Here is a 12,813-nt window from a genome sequence, read left to right on the forward strand (position 1 = left end):
CGGTTTAGCTCCCTAGTTATCGAAACCCTAATCAATACCACCTCAAACTGGACGTAGGCTTTTATCTTCACCGTAAGGGGCTGAACCAGTATAAACCCTCGTATTCCTTGTCCCGTTTAACCCCTTTAAGCTTCCTAGCTGCGATGGCTCCACGACTAAGTCCTAGCTCGAGGACATCTGCCGTGACAATTCCACGACAGTTGGCGCCCACCGTGGGGCTAGCGCACGATGGATTTGAGTTCTTGAAGGGCAGCTTCGAAGGGCTCAAGGGATACACTGTGGGCCGGATGACCAAGAGTCGTCGCGGCAAGCTCTACATCGACGATGCAAACTGGGGCCCCGACGCCGGCTCAATTGAGTACGGGTACCGGGTCCCCTTCGGCGGAATTCATGTTTTCATTGGCAAGATTGGTGAGCCGGGCCCTGAGCCGGATCTCTGCGCCGATCTCATCGAGACGGCTCAGTGTGCACGACCCGCCCGGGCCCGGCTTGCCTTAAGACATGCTTTTGTGGGGTGTATCCATGGAGGACTCTCTGATCGATCTGGATCTGGTGATGAGACAGCCGCCGGCTCTGACGGTGAGTCGGCCACCGATGAGTCAAACTCGTTGTATCAACTTCAAGATGGCAGGCTCATGGGTTGTTCCGATGGTGACAGTATTCCGGACCTATTTGAGCCGCCAAGCCGGGTTGGAATCTTTATGGCCGGTGCGCAGCCTGTTCAGAACCCCGCTGCTGGAGCGGGAAACCCAGTGCCTTCTCCGGCTCAGGTGCTGATGGATCTCACGGACAAGATGACGGCCCTGTTAACCGCCACGGTTGACCCGGCGGATCAAGCTCAGCATGATGCGGAGGTGGCACAGTTAAAATTGGATCTAGTGAAAGCTAAGGAGGATCTTGCAGCGGAAGGGATCAGGATGGCTGCGGAGAGGGCGGCTCTCGATGCCCAAACTCAGTTGATCCAGGCGCAGTCCTTCCGACTCACGATGGATCAGAACGCGTCCAATGAGGTCATGAGAAGGAGGCATCAAAAGACCCAATCTCGACTCCCTCCGGTTTACGATCCACGCAACCTCTTTAACACGCCAGGTGCAGGGTCTAGTAACCCGCCAGGGGTCATAGTGCCCGGGTCTGGGACCCCTATTCAGCCACAAGTGATGGGGCCTCCCCAGGTGCCCCCTGCCCCGCCTCAGTACGAGCCAATACCCCCGAGTCATTATAATAACCCGCTGGAGAACATGGTCGCCGCGGCAGCACGGCTGGCGACTCTCCGACGGCTATTGAAACCCGCCGGGTCAGGGAACTCCTTCAGATAGCACTGGCGCAGCAAGAGGCGTACTCCTACAGCCGGGACAGGATCCACTCGACCCCTCGTCCAGGCCGGAGCCCGAGTTACAGCAGACACATGGTCTCAGCGACCGGCTCAAGTAACGTCCGACGCCATGACCCGCCCCCTGGCCATGGCCCGGCTCATAATGGAGCCTTTCACGCAGGAGACCAAGACCGAGCGCGGCAAGAGGCGGAGCAGGTGCCTCAATTGACGGCTTACCAGACCCCCCCCGGCTTATCCGACGACTTCCGTCGACGTGGGTATCCCTACCAGGACTGGGGGTGTCCCTTGTTTAGTGCCAGCTATCCGCAATGGGCGTCTACCCAAGGACTTCAAAGGCCCTAGGAAGGTGCCTAATTACACAGCAGACTTACAACCCGCAGCCTGGATCGAGAGTTATGAGATGGCTATGGAGCTGCTGGAGGTCAGTGAGGCGGCCATGGCTAAGTACTTCACCATGATGTTAGATGGGACTGCCCGCACTTGGTTGAAAGGGCTACCACCGAATTCCATTGGGTCTTGGGCTAAGCTGAAAGCCCGGTTCATCCAAAACTTCGAGGATACCTGTAGGCAATCTATGTCAATTGTGGATTTGACCAACTGCAAGCAGCAGGAGGGTGAGTCTACGACACATTGGGTTCGCCGGGTTAAGGAGATAATACATTCCTCGGATAAGATGGACGCCGGCTCTGCAGTCTTAATGTTGGAGCAGAATTGTCGCTTCGTACCCCTGAAGATGAAACTCGGGCGGCTTAAGCGCGACTGCAATGATATGGGTACACTGATGGCGGCTCTCGTCAAATACGTCGATTCTGATGGTACCAAGGACCCCGCTTCAGATGATGAAAGGACAGGGAAGGGAAAGAAGAACGGCAATGGCAAGAGTCATCAACCTAACCCGGGGAACCAAGGTGGTGGCAAGCGTAAGGCAGATGGCAGCTTAGAGTTCGTGGCCAACACCAGCTCACAAGGTAATAACCAGCGACGCAAAGGGAGGCCCCCTCCCCGAGGCGGCGGGTCAGGCCCGACGCTGGAGCAACTGTTAAATGAGCCTTGTCCAAGGCATGGCTCTAGAGAGAAGCCAGCGACTCATCTATGGAAGGATTGTGCAATCATGAAGGCCTTTAAGAATTACAACGGCCCGGGCGGCGGCTCAGGCGCCGGCGGTTTTCATGGCCCGGGCGGCGGCTCAAATTCTAATCCTCAGAACGGTCAAGGGGGCTTTAATCAGCAGTCTGGCCAGGGTCATCAACAGCAGCAGGGGGGTTATCAGACCAATCCAAAGCAGCTTAGCGGTGGACAGTATCATGTGTTTACCACCAGTCTGTGTAAGCAAGATCAGAAGCTTCATAAGAGGGCTGTGAATGTTGTTGAGCCGGCGGTTCCACGCTACTTGTGGTGGTCTAAGCAGCCTATAGTGTGGAGTAGGGAGGATCACCCTCCCTGGGTGGATAACCCGGGCCACTTGGCCTTAGTGGTGGCTCCTCAAGTGGGAGGATATAAGTTCACTAAGGTGCTCATGGATGGAGGCAGCAGCATCAACATCCTCTATTAGAGACTTTTCGCCGTATGGGGTTGGTTGATAAGAACCTCAGCCAGTCAAACACTATCTTCCATGGTGTGGTACCTGGTAAGTCGGCTTATCCAGTCGGCAAGATCGAGTTGGAAGTGGCCTTTGGAGATGAGAACAACTACAGGGTGGAGAAATTGACCTTTGAGGTGGTCAAGATAAGAAGTCCGTACCATGCTATATTTGGGCGGCCGGCTTACGCCAAGTTCATGGCACGGCCGTGTTATGTTTACTTACAGCTCAAGATGCCGGGTCATAATGGGACCATTACGGTTCACGGCAGCCGGAAGGTGGCCTTGGAATGCGAGGAAGGCGATGCAACTTATGCAGAATCTGTTTGTGCAACAGAGGAGTTGAAGTTTTACAAAGACAACGTTGACCCGACAGATATGACCTCTCTGAAAAAGCCGACTACGGAGCATGAGCCGACAATGAAATTTAATTCAGCTGATGAGACTAAACTTGTTGATTTCATTCCAGGAGATTCATCTCAGCAGTTTAGCATCAGTGCCAACCTGGATCCAAAATAGGAAAGCGCGCTCATCGAGTTCATCCATGAGAATAGGGACATCTTCGCATGGAAACCTTCTGACATGCCAGGTGTACCTAGAGAACTCGCTGAGCACACTCTCAATGTTGATCCGAAATTTAAGCCGGTCAGGCAGTTCCTTCGGCGGTTCAATGAGGAGAGGCGGAAAGGTATTGGTGAAGAGGTGGCCCGGCTCTTGGCGGCCAGGTTTATTGTTGAAGTCTTTCACCCAGAGTGGTTAGCTAACCCGGTGCTCGTGCTCAAGAAGAACGACACTTGGCGGATGTGTGTGGATTATACGGACTTAAACAAGGCGTGTCCGGCTGATCCTTTTGCCCTCCCCCGTATTGATCAAATTATTGATGCTACGGCAAGTTGTGCGCGCTTAAGTTTCTTGGATGCTTATTCCGGATATCATCAGATTAAAATGTCAGTTAAGGACCAGGAGAAGACGGCGTTCATCACTCCCTTTGGAGCCTTCTGCTATGTGTCTATGCCCTTTGGACTCAAGTGTGCACAGGCGACTTACCAGCGTTGTGTACAGAACTGTCTTCATAAACAGATTGGGCGCAATGTTCACGCTTATGTGGACGATATTGTGGTTAAGTCCATAAAAGAGGAAACCCTGATAGATGATTTAAGGGAAACCTTTGATAATCTCCGGGTCTACAAGATGATGCTTAACCCGGCCAAGTGTGTTTTTGGTGTTCCTGCAGGCAAACTTTTGGGTTTCTTGGTTTCTGACAGAGGCATTGAAGCTAACCCGGAGAAGATCAAAGCCATCACCTCCCTAGCTAAGCCGGCGTGTATAAATGATGTTCAGCGCTTGGCGGGTCGCATCGCTGCTTTAAGCCGGTTTATAAGCCGTTTGGGTGAGAAGGCCATGCCATTATATCAGTTGATGAAGAAAACTGATAACTTTGTCTGGAATGATGCAGCTAATACTGCCTTTGAGGATTTGAAGAAGCAGCTGGCAGAGCCTCCAGTCCTTGCTGCTCCGGTTGATAAGGAGCCCTTATTATTATATGTGGCGGCGAACACACGAGCCGTCAGTGTGGCTATGGTGGTGGAGCGCAAGGAGGAGGGTAAGGAGCATCCGGTTCAGCGGCCGGTTTATTATGTCAGCGAAGTGCTCATTGAGTCCAAGCAGCGGTATCCGCATTGGCAGAAGCTTGTTTATGGTGTGTTCATGGCGAGCCGGAAACTTAAGCATTATTTCCAGGGTCATCCCATCACTGTGGTCAGTTCTGCCCCTCTGGGTGATATCATTCAAAACAGAGAGGCCACAGGGAGAGTAGCTAAGTGGGCTATAGAGCTTGGACCTCATGGTCTCAAGTACGTGCCACGCACTGCTGTTAAATCTCAGGCCTTGGTGGATTTCATCAATGACTAGACAGAGTCACAAGTACCCGAGCAGAAGCCGGATAACACATATTGGACTATCCACTTTGATGGGTCCAGGCAGTTGGAGGGCTCGGGGGCTGGAGTCGTGTTGGCTTCCCCTAAAGGTGACAAGTTCCATTATGTGCTACAGTTGCTGTTTCCTTGCACTAACAACGCGGCTGAGTACGAGGCCTTGCTCCATGGTCTTCGGATGGCTAAAGAGATGAGCTTAAGCCGGGTAAGGTGCTTCGGCGACTCGGACTTGGTGGCTCAACAAGTTTCAGGAAAGTGGGATTCCAAGGACCCTCTCATGGCGGCTTATCGCCGCGAGGTTGATGCCATTGCTGGGCACTTTCAGGGTTACCAAGTAGAGCACATTGATCGCAGGAAGAACGAGGCGGCTGATGCTTTAAGCCGGCTAGGCTCTCAGCGAAAGCCGGTGCCGCCTAATACTTTCCTGGATGTCCTGTATAATCCTTCTGTTAAGTTGCCTACAGAGGAAAACTTGGCTGTCCCCGACCCGGAGGCACGACTGGTGGCGACTCTCCATATCATACCAGATTGGACAATGCCCTATCTGGCTTACATGACCCGGGGCGAGTTGCCTGAGGATGAAACTTTGGCCAGGCAAATAACCCGGTGGGCTAAGTCAATGATTGTTATCAATGGTGAGTTGCACCATCGCAGTGTTACGGGAGCGTTTCAGCGTTGTGTTTCCCCTGAGGAAGGTCAAGAGATCTTGCGTGAGATCCATGAAGGGGATTGCGGCCATCATGCCGGCTCAAAGTCTCTTGTGGCCAAGGCTTTTCGTCATGGTTTTTATTGGTTGACGGCTCATGCTGATGCAGAGGACTTGGTCAGTAAGTTTGACGGTTGCCAAAGGTTCTCGCGACGGGCTCATGTACCGGCTCAAGAGCTGAGGATGATCCCAATTACTTGGCCCTTTGCGGTCTGGGGGCTTGATATGGTTGGGCCTTTCAAAAGGTCCAAGGATAAGAAGACCCACCTTTTGGTGGCAGTTGACAAGTTTACCAAGTGGGTTGAAGCGGAGCCAGTTAGCAAGTGCGATGCAGCCACAGCGGTTCAGTTTATGAAAAAGGTGATCTTTCGCTTTGGTTTTCCGCACAGCATTATCACTGACAATGGCACCAATCTCTCCAAAGGCGCCATGGAAGAGTTTTGTCAACGAGAGCATATCCGACTTGACGTTTCCTCAGTGGCTCATCCTCATTCCAATGGTCAAGCTGAGAGAGCTAATCAGGAGATTCTGAAGGGCATCAAGCCCCGGCTTGTGGTCCCTTTGCAACGGACGCCGGGTTGTTGGGTGGAGGAGTTACCCTCCGTGTTATGGAGCATCAACACTACTCCTGACAGGTCTACAGGTTTTACGCCTTTCTTCATGGTTTATGCGGCAGAAGCAGTCCTCCCCAGTGACATCCGTCATGACTCACCTCGAGTGGCGGCTTATGTTGAGACGGGTAATGAACAGGCGCGCCAAGATGCTCTTGACTTGTTGGACGAACAGCGTGATGTGGCGGCAGCCCGTTCAGCAATTTACCAACAAGACCTGCGCCGTTATCATAGGCGCCGGGTTAAATCCCGAGTCTTCCAGGAAGGCGATCTGGTGCTCCGGCTCATCCAGGATCAAACTGATGCGCACAAGCTATCCCCGCCTTGGGAAGGGCCCTTTGTGGTCAGCAAGAATTTGCACAACGGGTCATATTACCTCATTAATATTCAGGAGCACAAAGATTCACGTAAGTCGGAGGAAGAGACCCGTCGGCCGTGGAACATAGCTCAGCTTCGGCCTTACTACACTTGAGTCACCGGCTCTCATGATGTACATGTTTCTCTCAGCCATGTATATATTATAATAAGAAATAAAGCAGGACCTCTGTCCTTTTTCTTCCTCCAAATGTGCACGTGTTGTTTTCATTGCAAGATTACATGATAGCTTGAAGGAGGATCCGGCTTATGATCGTATTCGAATCTAGCTGTAAGCAATAAGGTCACTTGGGGGCTTCCTGTTCAAACATGGGTCGTATTCGAACCAAAGAGAACATAGCCGTCGATACCCATTTGATTGGCAAAGTGCCGAGCTCATTGGGAGGTTTTTCTTTGATCATATTTGAATCTTAGTTTAACCCCTTTGAGAACCGACGTGGATCGTATTCGAATCAGCGTCGTAAAACAATTCTTAAAATCACTTGGGGGCTTCCTGTTCAAACATGGGTCGTATTCGAACCAAAGAGAACATAGCTGTCGGTACCCTCTTGATTGGCATCGCCACACCCACTGGGGGCTATATGATCGCATTCGAATCCTAGCATAACCCCTTTGGGCCGGGTCTCTGGTCGTATTCGAACCGGAAGCCCCGAAGTTCTTCTGTTTTATAGTAAGTTTTTTCTGGTTATGTCAAAGTGTGTATAGCCGGGTCTCACTTTGCCGGTTTAAAACTTTGTTAGCAGTGTTAGTTGAACACAATGGGTATAATTAAAGACACGTACACCGGGGTTGAGGTACCAACCTTAGTACCCGGGTTATCTAAACCGGAAATGTGCTTGCAGGCCGCTAAGTGTGTTATCACGACTATATTAAGGATATGACTGAGGGTCAATCTTTTTTGATTCATGTCCGGGTTATGTATCTCAAACCTATGAGTCTCAGCGCGGTAAGCTGCCTAAAGACTTGTGAGTTGTCCTTTATGCAGGATAGTTCAAGGCCACTATTTGAGACCAAGGAGAATGAACGACCCGGAGAAATATCAAAGAGACGAATTCAATAGACTTCAGCATTCAATACGTGCACGATGGCACGGCAAAGATAAAGTGTTGGACCTACTCTATTACAAGACTCATCGAGTCCAAAAGGGTGGAGCATTGTTTGGTAAGCCGCCTACAAAGTTACGACGCCTGCCGGGTTGAAGTCTCCGGTTCATTTCTCTCCTCTCCTCCGGCTGTTCCCAAGGCTTGGAAAGTCGACGACTTCCAGTCGATGCCGCTCAGAGCTTCGAATTGAGCCTCCTCGTCAATTAACCCTGCCGGGTCAATCTCCGGGGCGAAGGTGTGCTGACGAGCCGGCGGGATTAAGATGAGGGCTTCATAGCGCGGGGTCGGGATCCTCTGATTTTCTGCGTTGTAACCCGGCTGATACTTGGTTAGATCTGTGTCATCACCAATAAGGGTGGCTACCGGGCGTACGGCCTTCATGCATGCCGCGAAGTCCTTCTGGTCAAAAGCGGTGCCATCTTCCTTCAGACTGGAATAGCCCAGAGCGATGTCCGCCGGGTCTAGCTCTAGAAGGAACGCCTTAGCCCGGCTTAACGCTGATATGGCTCCGGATCTCGCAGAGGCCCGTCGCAGCTCTTGGATACGTTGAGGCAGCACGGCGAGCCGGCGAAGGACTTCCGCCAGGTGAGTCGGCACCTCATTGGATAGGGCTACCACAGCCAAGGCGCGCTGTGACCCGGTGTAGAGTTGCTCCACCAGGGTGTACACGGCCTTCAGTTTGGTTACCACGCTTTGATTGAGGTTGGCGCTTCTGGGACCTGCATAACAGATTAAGCTGAGCCGCCGGCAATGATGGATTATGAGACAGTAAAATTTTAAGCTGGATGAAAGCTGGTGGATGATTTACCGAAGATCGCAGCAACCATCTGGGACAGTTGGCGCTTTAAGCCGGCAAGCTCGGCTGTCTTCTCTGATAAGGCCTTCTCCGCCTGCTCGGCCCGGTTCACTAGAGCGGCCTTCTCTTCGGCCCAGGCTTTTCGCTCAGCATCAAATTCCGTCTTCAGCTTTTCTTGAGCGGAAATGCTGGACACGAATTTGGCATTGGCCTTCCGGGTCTCCACTTCTTGTGTCTTCAGCCGGGTCTTCAGATCGGCGATGTCAGCTTCAAATTTTTTGCAAGCAGCCTGCATAATTTCCGGGTTAGAGGATGAACAGTTATCATATAATTTTTAAAGTCCCAAGCATTTTCCAAGCAAAGACACTTGGCACTTGGGGGCTAATGCATATTGAACGTTTCTATCTACAAATCGCCGGTTCAATTGAGTAAGCCGGAACCTAAGTCTACAACATACTTAATCATAAGTCGTCGACTTGGGGGCTAGCATGGTACAAGTAACTATGCGGTAAGTAAAGAGGACAGAAGAATAATACCTCAGATTTCTGCTGGATCTGGTTCACCACGGCGATTTCTGCGTCCCGGCTCTTGTGCACTTGGCTGACGTAGCCAGAGACGAGCTCTCCGATGCTCAGGTTGGCGTAGTTGGTGACCTTCCGATCAACCCGTCGGGGCTGTAGCAACTCTCCCTTGGCAGAACACTTGGCCAGCGGAGTAGGTCTCCCCGGCTCAACGAATTCCGTCCGGGTGATTACCACCTCCGGGTCATCTACTGGCTCAGCCGAGCCGGAGGCCTCCGGGTTAACAGAAGTTTCTGCAGGTGCCTTGTCGGCTGGAATGGTGGCTTTGGGGGCGGAGGCAGTTGGCGGTTCTTGAGCCGTCACCTCCGGTTTAGGTAAATCCGGCTCTCCGGCTGACTTGGTCTTCTTTGCTCTCCTGGTGAGCTTTGCCTGGGCACTGAAAGGACAGAAATGCTAAGCACAAAAAGGGTAAGTAAAGACAAGTATAATATGAGATGGTTGTCATTACCCGGGCGCGGTCTTGAAAGCCGGAAGACTCGACTGCATAGAGTCGCCCGAAGAGGGGGAGGTCTCCTGATAATTTGAGTCAGAAGAATTGAGTGGCTGACGGATAACACCCGCCAACGGATGAAAAGGGTACAAGTGGGAAATAACCTCAGTTCGGCGCTTCCTCGATGTGTCAGGTAGCCCGGAGGAGAGGTCGGTGTCCTTGTTGGTCCGGGTGTGACGCCGGCTCTCATGAACCTGTCGCTTCAAAATAAATTGAGGATCTTGATAAGCTAAAGGATGTGAAAAGCTTACTTTCCGGGTTACCCTTCGGACTTTCAGCCTGGGCAAGGGCTCCGAGTTGGAGGAAAGTGACATTACCTCTTCAACCACCGGGTTACTGGCTCCGGTGTCATCCTGTTGATAAACAAGTGTTGGTAAGGCGGACAAGAAATAAACAATAAACACAACAAAGAGCTTACAGGTTCAGGGGTTACCTCTGACTCGGAGCTGTCGCTTAGTTGCATCAGCTCCGAAGCAGTTGGCCTACTCCCCTTATTACGGGGAGCGGCTCTCTTGGCGGCTTTCTTCGCCTTTCTGGCCTTCTTGGCCGCTTCGTGGTCGTATTTGACCCGCCAGAACTTGTCATCAGCCTGAAAGAATACAATGAGGTTTTCTTAAAAATGATTCAGATGAAAGTTATGTACAGATAAGATGCTCAGATCAGCGGCTTACCGCTGGGGCTGGGTTGGTCTTGCAAAAGGGGGCTAACCCGGTCCTTCCGCAGTCTGCCAGGCTCTCGTTCAAGAGAGCCTTGGTCATCTCCTCTGCAACGTCTTCAGGAAGATCATTGCGGCTGTGTCTCTGAGGGTCATCCTTTCGGCCCGTGTACTCACACATTAAGCCGGGGCGGCGGCTCAATGGGATCACCCGCCACGAGATCCAGACCCGGACTAGATCGATTCCATTCAGACCATTGCCCAGGAGAGCCTTGATCTTGTTGATAGTGGGGAGCAGAGGTTGGCGCTCCGCTTGAGTCAGTTTGTCTGACAGTGGGTGAGTCGGCTCCAGGCGTGAGGGGCGAAAGCCGGGCAACGGGCTTTCATCAGCCGGCGACGTGTCTTGGCAGTAATACCACGTCAGATTCCGGTCCTTGGGGTGGCTGGGCGGATCTGCATAAGGGAAAAGGCAGTCCCTCCGCCGCTGGATGGAGATGCCGCCTAGCTCTAAACTTGGCCCGTTGGCACACTCGTTCTGGCGGTTTAAATAGAAAAGCTCTCTGAAGAGCAGCAGACTGGGCTCCTCTCCAAGGTAGACCTCGCAAAATACTTGGAAGTTGCAGATATTGGACACTGAGTTGGGTCCTATGTCTTGAGGCCGCAGATCGAAGAAATTCAGCACGTCTCTAAAAAACTTTGAGCCGGGCGGTGCGAAGCCCCGGCTCATGTGATCCGTAAAAATGACCACCTCCCCGTCCCTTGGCTGTGGTCTCTCTTCTGACGGGTCAGGGGCACGGTAGGACATGACATCTTTCTTCGGCAGGTGGCCTGACTTTACAAAGTCCGCTAGTGTCTCGTCGGTGACATTGGACCTCATCCAATTGCAAGTGATGGGAGCTTTAGGAGCTTTGGGAGGCATGGTGAAAGTCGGCAGCCTATGATAAAAGGAAAACGTCCGGTTTAAGTATAAGCCGGAGGAAAGTTGTAATTCAGTATTAAGCGGCGGCTTACGGAGGGGACTAATGACATATATCTAAGTGCACTAGGCTATTTAAGCCGCCTGAAGTATTGAGAGTAATTCGATTGTCTACGGCCTTATCACAGATGAGCCGGAAAATTCTATGGTGCATGGTTTCCTTTAAGTCGGAAGGTTCTACGGCGCGTGGTTTCTTTAAGCCGGAAATGTAAACCGCCATGGCTCAATGAGGGCAGTTTTTTACTAAGTGTGGTGAAAACAGGTTTCACACTTTACGGTAAATATTTTGGATCTAAATGGTCGGGTAAAAAGAAAATTTCTAGACCTAAAAGCAGATGCAGGGGAGTTCTTGAGCTCGAACGAGGCCTTTATGCAGCGAACAGAAGTCTACCTGTGTTTGAAATGGGTGCTAAAACATCTACCGCAGTGGTTCCATACGGGCTAAGATCAGAAAGGAGCAGTAAAAAAGAAAACTACCGGAGCTTGTGGGCGATGGCGACGAACACGAAGAATGCGGACGAACCCTACGGCAGATCTATTCTACAGGACAAGTAGGACTTACAGGGGCTGGAGAGTCGCGGAGGTCGTCGCGTTTCTCTGGTCAGATCAGGGTGATGCAGCGGCCTGAGCTGGTGACGACGAGAAGACCCGCGGCGGCGACGGCGGCGGAGCTCGAGCAGCACGGGACAGTGAGAGGAAGGAGACGACAGAGGAAGGAGAGTGAGAAAGGCCCGTCGGGCCGGCCTATTTATAAGGGCGAGTTCATAAGTAGGCGCGAGAATCAAGGAGACCACGGCGTGGATATCTCCCCACGAAACGCCTCGATTTTTGGGATGACAGTAAAGGTAAAGATCCGTTGCGGATCTGGCGAAGTAAAAAAACGGGCTTAATGGAAGATGACATCACGGCGGATTATCCGGAGTCCAGAGGATGACGTCACACCGGGTTATGGCCTTCACACAATTGTAAGCCGAAGGTTTTTCTGTCGAAGGAATGGAAGATTGACATGAGCCGGCTCAAATCAATCTGGGGCCTAATGTTGAGGATATAGACCTTAGAGTCACCCGCCAGGAGGGGCCGGGTTACTCTAATGGTCATTGCCAGAAGCCCGACGCCAAGCTTAAAGACGGTGGGCCGAAGATAGGCTTAAGACCCGGATGTGGCTTAAGGCCCGTAGTTACAATCATTATTATGGTAGAACTTGTAGTGTAAGGCAAGAATAGCTGAGAGTCCGAGCCGGACACTCTTATGAGCCGGCCGGGACTCTGAGAGCTGCTGGGCGTTAGCCTCCAATATAAAGGGACGACCCGGTAGCGGTTTAGGGACAAGAACAATCTCTTCGAGAACCGGGCATAGCGGTTTAGCTCCCTGGTTATCGAAACCCTAATCAATACCACCTCAAACTGGACGTAGGCTTTTACCTTCACCGTAAGGGGCTGAACCAGTATAAACCCTCGTATTCCTTGTCCCGTTTAACCCCTTTAAGCTTCCTAGCTCCGATGGCTCCACGACTAAGTCCTAGCTCGAGGACATCTGCCGTAACAATTCCACGACAAACATGGTATTAGAGCTTTAGGGATTTTGTTTCGCACACGCAACTCATGCTCTTCCTCTTCCGATCCAACCTTGCGCTGCCCTCCGTTGGCCGGCCATCGCTGTTCCTCCCACTGCTGTG

Source organism: Aegilops tauschii, chromosome 7 (assembly GCF_002575655.3).
Source record: "Aegilops tauschii subsp. strangulata cultivar AL8/78 chromosome 7, Aet v6.0, whole genome shotgun sequence".
Classification (NCBI taxonomy): Eukaryota; Viridiplantae; Streptophyta; class Magnoliopsida; order Poales; family Poaceae; genus Aegilops; species Aegilops tauschii.